At 41.1% G+C, this 10,055-nt stretch overlaps 1 pseudogene; it reads left to right on the top strand.

Annotated features, from left to right (window-relative positions):
* Positions 1-3,302: 3,302 nt before the first annotated feature.
* On the top strand, positions 3,303-3,420 carry LOC126177658 (5S ribosomal RNA; annotated as a pseudogene).
* Positions 3,421-10,055: the final 6,635 nt, after the last annotated feature.

Raw genomic sequence — 10,055 nt, 5'->3', positions numbered from 1 at the left:
TGGGAATCGCAGAACGGAGCCAAGGCAGGCCCGAGCGTACTGTCACAGTCAGAATGTAACCAGGAGGGAAAGCCAGTGTAGCAATTAGCGAGGCACACGACTGGGGTACTGCCACTCCACGCTCTAGCAGAGAGCGCTAAGCGCTGCCGCAGAAGAATGATCACATCATAACAAGTTTCTGACAGCACCGAAGGTGCCATAAGACGTAAATCATACGCAAGAACGACTTTCAGGTCGCTGATATTGTAGTAAGCGCCAAGCGTAAGAGCTGAAAGCCACAGCGGGGGCACTGAGACCAAATTCGTTCATCGCCACAGCTCGATAACGCCATCCGCACTAGTTGGCTACAACAAAGACTGGCCCTTCTGAAGCACACAGGCTACTCTATTCTACCCTGCTCATTTGCCAGAGCCACTCACAGTAGGTGTGATAATCTTGTTAATTACAACGAATCCAGTCGAGGATGTTCCAGGATGTGCTGCATAATATTCGTTTGAGGACTTCGACTACGAGTTACCAGCCCCCCTAATGCACTCCACTGCTGTAGAGTGCAGCAGCTGCCACTGATGTGAAGACCTGAGCACTTTCAATCCTCACCCCACTGGAGTCAATCGAGGAGGGCTTGCATGCTGCCGGCAACTCACACTGTCTGAGAGGCATATTCGTGCTCACGCCCCGGCTGCAGCCGTGAGCAGCTGCCGAAGTCTTGGCCATCTCCTGTTGGCATACTTCTGCAAGGGTACATTCATCCCATGTGGAGCTGTTGGCCGTTGACCTGGACGCAAAGTTGAAGCCTTTGAGACAACGCACAATGCTGCCAAAGTCGCGTCTTTGGCGGTCACTGCCTAGAGACCTCAGTAATTCCTTCAGAAAAACCAAGAGGAGCACGATTACTTTCAGCTAAACATGAGGCAAAACTGCTCGACGACGCCCTTGGTGAAGATGCAGTGCAACTTTGACGCCGCTGTGGTGGACTAGTCTGTACCTGCCAGACTCTGAGGCGAAACAAGCGTGCAGAGGCGAACGAGTGTGCTAGGACTTACCCCAGTTTACTGCTACCAGCGCCACGTCTACATAACGTGCCTGTGCTTAACATACAAAGAATTACACCATAATTTAAGAGCGAAATTGAAAACTGAAATAACGTTTCCAGACTTTGTCAGTGTATGCTTAAGTACTCCTTCTATTCTATTCTGTCAAGGAGACCCTTGAAAAATTAAGCTCATTATTGTTGTATTGTTGATTGCGTTTACTTAAACTTATGGGATGACTTTTTTCGAGTTCATAAACATTTATTTTTACGTGTTATTACTTTTATATTGTAATTTCATGTAACGACACGTCCCATGGCCTTGGAGATTGGCTCCTCAATTTGGTCCTACGCAACTTGACGTGGACATAAATAAATACATAGTATATTAACGTAAATATTGTACACTCACAGAATGATCAAACTAATATGTCAGAAAAACTATACGAACTTAAAGAAAGTAAGGGGCCCTTAATAGTAAAATTAGGTAGCTAAAAACTAATCAGAATGTGCAAACGTATGTCACAATTAAGTTACAAGTCTCAACATGATCAGAGCAATGTTATGGTTAAAACTGGAATTTTTAGAAAAATGGAAGCCGCTAAATATTAGACTCAGAAACCGGAAAATTCGTATGTAGCCCCAGTTTTATGTAAAAACATTAAATATGTGACACCACTAAGCTACCTCTATTAGTTTTCAAGCTAATTACTAAAAACCAAATTTCGAACGAAAACGTACTTAATCATGGTATATTAAGTATCATATGGATTTGTAATAGAAAGTTTTAATTACAGCAATCCGTTAAATTCATGAAATCATACATCTGTACCAAGTTTCAAGACTGTATTGTAAATAACAATGGTTACAAGGCATCTTAAAGAGGCAGTTCAGAAGTCATGTTCTATTGTTGGTTCCATTCTAAAAATTCTATCCGGCAAATTTTAAATGTAGTCGAGCTAAAACTTTTTCAGTAACTAAAGCAAACTTAGACCTATTTACATAAAAATTAATTTCTTAAACTACAGAGGTATCAAGTAATATGGGTCCAAGAAAGGACCACTTACGTAATTCTACCTGTGCCTGGAGCGGTTGACAGCAGATCTACCGTTTGGCGGTCTGCTGTATCCCTACGTAAGTACAGCCAGAGAGGCGGTGTTAGGAGACACTTCGCACCAAGATATCACTCTGTCCACATCAGTCGAACACCTGCGTGCGCTATGCGTCGGATGATGTCAGATGTGGGCAGACCTGAATGCGTTTTCGGTAAAAGTAGAAAGTGAGCTAGTGGGGACTGCAAAAACCGCTTGGAACGTGGCGAGATTATTTTCCAATTTTAAGGCGAGCAATTAACTTTCGGTGACTAGAAGTCAGGGTGATAGACCAGGTTGCCTCTGAACTGTTAATAGTGCTGTTTCTGATTAAGGATATTAGTTACCATACTAACACTTATATTTTGAGCGTGTGAGCTTTTACAGAACATATCAATTAGTCGCAATAAAACTTTCATTTACATTCATAGTTCATGATCCCACTAAGTAAATAGCAAGTGGGAACAGTTTCTTTGAGTGAGTGCAGAAACTAATGTAGGCTTGCAGGCTGGAAATCATGGTCAGTATGCTCTCCATTGCGTTCTGGCTCATCGAAAAAATAGTTTTCAGGCTGTTGTAGACGGCGAAGGTATGTGGAAAGCACGCACAGACAATTTAAAAGTCTTTTCATAACGACATTACGAAGTAACAACCATTTTATTATTTATGCTGTTGTGACTTGGCAAGACAGCCAAGCCACTATGATTGGTAGCCGAAAGGCACGCGTTAAGCTCACGCAGGCTGGCGTGAGGTCTGGAACATTTAAAGAAGTTAGGCTTTAGCAAAAAAGGTCGTAGCTGTTGGAATACTTAACTTTAATCCATAATTGGTGAACATCGGTCTGACGGTACATGCATCACAAGATAAATAGCAAATGATAATGGCGCCTTGCTAGGTGGTAGCAAATGACGTAGCTGAAGGCTATGCTAACTATCGTCTCGGCAAATGAGAGCGTAATTTGTTAATGAACCATCTCTAGCAAAGTCGGCTGTACAACTGGGGCGAGTGCTAGGAAGTGTCTCTAGACATGCCGTGTGGCGGCGCTCGGTCTGCAATCACTGACAGTGGCGACACGCGGGTCCGTCGTATACTAACGGACCGCGGCCGATTTAAAGGCTACCACCTAGCAAGTGTGGTGTCTGGCGGTGACACCATATATGCCACCCCACAACGCGTGCACTGGCAACGGCCATGCCGCAGTGGGTTCACCAGTTCCCGTCAGATCACCGAAGTTAAGCACTGTCTGGTGTGGGCGGCACTTGGATGGGTGACCATAGGGGCAGCCACGCGCTGTTGCCATTTTTTCGGGATGCACTCAGCCTCGTGATGCCAACTGAGAAGCTACTCGACCGAATAGTAGCGGTTTCGGTCAAAGAAAACCATCATAACGACCGGGAGAGCGGTGTCCTGACCACACGCCCCTCCTATCCGCATCCTCAGATGATACGGCGGTCGGATGGTCCCGACGCGCCACTTGCGGTCTCAAGACGGAGTGCTTTACAACAAGTGCACTGCTCTGCCACCTTCAGTCAGCACAACGGAGTAGCTATGTGCATAGTACGAATCTTGAAAATAAATATATTTGTAGCCAACAACGTATCATTAACGTCCTTGGGTATTTCAATAGACCACAGTCCCACATTCTGAGCCCAGCATTCAGTTCCGTAGAGATCACAGTTTCCTGTGTCTCCACTGTATCCACAGTTGTTCATTTTGTGTGACCATGAAGAGTCCCATAGACACCAACGTTATTTGTTAAGCTCCAGCATCCTGCAGATTTGTCTCTGTTTAGAGGTAGCTATTTTCAGAGAAATGTGTTTGTCGCCAGTGAGTATAGATTTTGCAATTAGTCACGGCACAGCTGGCATGCACTAAGGCAGTGACAGCTACACGGGACATTTGTACACGATTCGGACATTTGGCACAGGAGTTCAAATGGTTCAAATGGCTCTGAGCACTATGGGACTTAACTTCTCAGGTCATCAGTCCCCTAGAACTTAGAACTACTTAAACCTAACTAACCTAAGGACATCACACACATCCATGCCCGAGGCAGGATTCGAACCTGCGACCGTAGCGGTCGCGCGGTTCCAGACTGTAGTGCCTAGAACCGCTCGGCCACGCCGGCCGGCCGGCACAGGAGTATTTCGAATACCGTTATACCATGATCAAGTGTAAAGGCTAGTTTAGTTAATTTTTGTGTGTATTTTAGGTGCAGGTCTTGCCATGCTTTTATTGTAACGGCAGTTATGGAATACACAAAATGCCAGACTCATATGCAGCTATTATGGGTGAGGCTCTTATCGTGTTATCGGAACAAGTAACAAGGTTTTTATTGGCAGCTAATTCTCAGCAGAAAGAAAGCAATTAAGACATACATAGGCAAGTAGAAACATTGAAAGCTGTTGAACAGTCATGACTATTTATTGTGTTTATTAACTATGTTGTATCTACCGCCTACAGATAACTCATGACAACGTACGGATAATTAATTTTAGTGGGTGAGTCAAAAACATAACGAGTCTAAAACGTGCATATGTATCATTAAACACGTAGTGAGACAGAGAACATCTGAAAGTTACCCTTTGTCCTGAGCCAACTTTCCCTTAAACGGAAGAATAAGGGATTCTTCGGCTAAAAACTTCGTATTTTGGCAAAAAGCGCAATGAACCAGAGTAATCCTTCCAGGATAGAATACACAAGATCAGTGGTCAAACATATGAGCTGACACGGTGCATGGGGGCTTAATAAAATGAATATGAATGCAAATATTTTTTTTTAGTAGCTGTCTGTCCGATTACGCAAGTCTCGTAAACGCCTGGCCCTGACTAGTATTGTTACGCTATCTGACTGCATAGAACCACAACAAAGAATGAAATGAAAATTTCAGTTAATCCAAATAATTAATTAAGTCCCCAGCAACTATAAAATCTACGAATCCAACAAAGCACAAGTATAACTGTTCTGTGTGTGGCAGTGTGACTCAACGTACACATCTGGCATGGTTCTTCTTCAACAAGACAAGAATTTTCAAATACCATTTATACTGACGTGATAGAAAAAAAATTAGAAATACTATAATTGTGCAAGAAAACCAAAATTACACTCTAATACAAGAACACAAGCCAGATGCTTTGTTGACTGAACCTGTAATGAAGCATTATTCAGGACACACAATAATAAGAAAATAAGAACAGTAGTTAGTTACCTTAATTTATATTGACGAAAAGCACTCAGATCATTACAATATCTCCATTGGATCAACATCTGCTATCTCTCCCATCAAACCACTGCATAAAACATGGAACAACACTCTGCACTACCACATCTCATCTCAACTTCCGCTACAAGCAGTGTCCACCACAACTGCTCAACACGCACACCTGCCGCTACCTCTCAACACGCACTGCCAGTGGAGGCGGCGGAACAATACTCTCTCTGGCGCGATTTTTGGCGCTGTGGCTCAGTGTAGCCACCTTTCATATGCCCTTCCTCCACGGGCTAGAATTTGATGGTATTTTTGCCAGCGTTGGTGGTGAAAATACCACCAAATTCGTCAAAAAAAAATACAGACAAAAATAAAAGATCATATTAATACGTAAATATCATATAACTAGATAAAATTTTGGCTTTGCACTGACCTTTCAATAGCCTAATAAAATACACTAAGCAATACAAATTCTTTCATACATGTGACTTTACATAATAGTTTACAGAAATATCATGTGGTTAAACAATTCAATCGATAACGTCAGCAATGACGAATATGAGAAGGTAAGAGTCTTATAACTTTCACAAACAGTAATACACAAAAAATCAGTTAATACAAATATTCACAACAAGTAGTTCACAGTTCCAGCAGTAGCACCCAGCACTGTTGAATAGGTGCTGACAGCAACAAGTGACATCATCTCAGTAGAAGCAGTCCATCAGTGGCACCCAGCATTGTGGAACAGGTGCAGACTCCAACAGGTGACATCATTTCATTAGAAGCAGTCCATCAGTGGCACCCAGCAATGTTGAACAGGTGCAGACACCAACAAGTGACATTATTTCAATAGATGCAGTCCATCAGTGGCACCCAGCAAAGCCGAGTAGGTGCAGACAGCAAGAAGTAACATCATTGCAGTAGAAGCAGTTCCATTTGTGGTACCCAGCAATGTTGAAGAGGTACACACAGCAACAAGTCACATTTCTCAGTAGAAGCAGTTCATCAATGGCACCCAGCATTGTTGAGTAGGTGCAAACAGCAACAGGTGACATCATTTCAGTAGAAGCAGTCCATCAGTGGCACCCAGCATTGTGGAACAGGTGCAAACAGCAACAGGTGACCTCATCTCAGTAGAATCAGTTCATCAGTGGCACCCAGCATTGTGGAACAGGTGCAAACAGCAACAGGTGACATCATCTCAGTAGAAGCAGTCCATCAGTGGCACCCAGCAATGTTGAACAGGTGCACACAGCAACAAGTGACACCATTTCAGTAGAAGCAGTCCATCAGTGGCACCCAGCATTGTGGAGTAGGTTCAGACTCCAACAGGTGACATCATTTCAGTAGAAGCAGTTCATCAGTGGCACCCAGCAATGTTGAGTAGGTGCAGACACCAACAAGTGACATTATTTCAGTAGAAGCAGTCCATCAGTGGCACCCAGCATTGTGGAACAGGTGCAAACAGCAACAGGTGACACCATTCCAGTAGAAGCAGTTCCATCAGTGGCACCCAGCAATGTTGAACAGGTGCACACAGCAACAAGTCATATTTCTCAGTAGAAGCAGTTCATCAATGGCACCCATCATTGTGGAGTAGACGCAGACCCCAACAAATGACATTAAACAACTATCACTGATTACACTGTTCCTAAGCACAAATTAAACATGTCCTAGTGGCACCAATCATGTAGAAACAGTACAAGTAACAGTCCATAATTTCATCCCTACTCAGACAGTTCAAGCAAGAACAATAGTTTGAATACACTTACAAATGCTTTTACAATGCTTTTACACTAAACATACAAATCATAACAAACACACAAATGATATCAGATAATTATTATATTACTATTACAAGTACACAAACATCAGTAAACCTATAATATTTATGGGTGTCAGTGCAAGCCACTACAAACAAATAAAATAATATTTAGGAGATAGGTGGGTAGGATTAGGAAAGGAAAACACACAAAACACACTCACTCATCTTTCATCCACATTAAGTAATACTGTGTAATTGTATATTGTTAAATGTCTGAATCCACTTCTGTCGAATTTCATGTTCATCATGTGTATCAAGTAGTAGTGACAGCAATGTATAACAGTCAATAATTGTTAAGTCAACGTCATAGTCATCATGTCAAGACCAATGTTTGCCAAGCCAGATCAAAATGTACGGTTGTTGAACAACTGTCAGTGTGCCAAGATATGCAACTTCCTCTCTCCAAAAAAAAAAAAAAAATACATACTGCTTAGTGATTTAACAAAGTGTGTGTAGACAATCTTCCTTCCATTTTAGTGTTCTAGTCTGCTATCTTCATCCTCCTTGTTCCATATAGACCAACAACAATATAGACCTCTTATCCACTAAGACTCAAATCAACTTCATATAATCTCAATACCTCTATAATACCTCTTCAATACGTCGCTACATATAACCCTTATTGCCAGTTTCATTTCACTTCCATAATAACTCTTTCCTCTAGTCAGTTTCGTCGATAAAATCCTAATGCAAACCTCCTCATCCCATACAATCCGAAGACACACTGTCAACACACAACCTCTGTGTAATCCATCTGACCAAATTCTTCTACTCATTATGAATTATAAACAAAGAATGCATACATGACCTCTAACAGACTTAGTTCGAATAACTCTCAGTAATTAAGTACGATTACAGAGTGTGACTGATCCTAATATTTCACAGTGTGTACACCACTTCAAGAATTATGGCAAACAGAAGCAAACATGTGGAGTATTTCTTGTGTCAAGTGTCACTTCCTATTTCAATTGCTCACGAAAAATGCAGTGTAATAACTGTGTTGGTATGTCATGTCGTTAGCTTCCTTCCTATTGGCATACATTTATACAGCTTTCATAAAACCTCCAGCTCATGTGACTTCTATGAAGTTTCTTGTACTAATGTCGTTCGTCGAATTATAGCAGTTCATTTTCTTATCTTAAAAATATAAAGCACTGAGCGTAAGCAAAACAAGCAATAGCGAGTAAATATACCAGTAGAGAACAGAATGTCAACAAGTGGATGCAGCACAAATCTTACAACGAGGCTCTGCCAAGCGAACAATCTGTAACTAGTACCATAGTGTAACCTAAACTCTATGTTCATACACAGTATAATAGCATTTCTATATACAAAATTAAAGAGTAGTTGTGACAACAAACAGAAATGTATAAATATGCAATCCATACGCATAGCAGCAAACATATCTTACGTAATAAACAGGTCATCAGCATCGTATAACCGTAAGCAAATAAATGTTCATATGTAATCTAATAAATAAACATGAAGGCGCAAGCAAATAAGTAAACATGAAGGCGCAAGCAGATAAATCACAAAGTATAACTTACATACCTAACCACATCAGCACAATTAATCAGGTGACAATTATAATTTAAATAAATAAGCACAGCAGGCACATAATTAAAAAATATGACATCAGTGAAAAAGCAGTGCAGCCAAGCGATGCATAATATACACAAGTTACAACTCAGTTCATTAATAATCATTGTCAAATCAGTTAACGTACGCAAGCACGTCGCTTCACAAGCAAATTTATAGAACATGTAATTAGCACAAAGTATGAATCACGTAATCGCGAGCAGCAAATTACGTCTAAAGTACGTACCTAAGTGGAAACATGTTACCTGAAAAATAAACTCAATTAATAGTTACCTTTTTTTAGTTTATTAGTTTCTTCTTGGAAATTACATTCTTCCTGAAAATTTCTCGATAGCAAGTCGTCTTAACGTCGGAGACACACAGAGTTTACCTGAAGTTCTTAAATATCTTATAGAACCGTATCCTGAAAAATACTGAATGTTAATAACAGAATTCATCAAGTCACTATAGCTTTATACTGAATTTAATCGGAGAAATTAGACTGTGTATTTATTTACGGCTGTCAGTGCATTCGCACTGAGCGCTCGATCAGCTGTAGACGCGTGACGTAGGAAGTGATTGTTTGCGGTCAACGACTGCCTTCAGCGGCGCGCAGACTTGACTGTTGCTTTGAGTACGTGCCGCCGCCAAAACACAGCGCGGTGTCTTTGTACTCTCCGCATGTTTACATACAACTGTTAGTTTCTCAAAAGTATGTCATTCTACAAAAATTTTTCAAAAATATATCATTCCACAAAAATTTTAACGTTAGATATATGATGTATTCCCTTAGAGCGTCGTGATTTAAGGGTTTCTGCTTCAACAGTGTTATCATGAATAATTTTGCGAATTCTATATGGGCCGTTATAAAGCAGAAAAAATTTGCGACACAAGCCTTTTCCTTTGTGAGACAAACGATGAGCCTTAATTAACACCTTCTGACCAACTGATAAGATTTTTAAACGACCAGGACGCTTAGCTGATTTCTCTCTTCTAGCAGCCGCAGATGCAATATTTTGTAGAGCCAGGTTGACAACTTCAGAATGCCGCAGTTTCCGTGTAGGCGGAAAAGGGACGATTTCAGAAATGCGATTTGTCGGTGCTTTGTTTTTTAATATCAGTATAGGTGGTAAAGAAGTTGAGTCGTTAGGAAGTTCATTCAGAATGTTTTGAAAAATATGAAGATACTGATCCCAAGTTCTGTGATTCTGATGACAATAAAGACGACACAATTTATTGATTTCCTTCATCCATCTCTCTGAAGCGTTAGATTGAGGGTGAAAAGTGAAATGAAAATTGGTTTAATTTTACGACGCCGTAGAG

This window comes from Schistocerca cancellata, chromosome 3, assembly GCF_023864275.1.
Source record: "Schistocerca cancellata isolate TAMUIC-IGC-003103 chromosome 3, iqSchCanc2.1, whole genome shotgun sequence".
Classification (NCBI taxonomy): Eukaryota; Metazoa; Arthropoda; class Insecta; order Orthoptera; family Acrididae; genus Schistocerca; species Schistocerca cancellata.
This window is presented reverse-complemented; position numbering and strand designations above follow the sequence as displayed.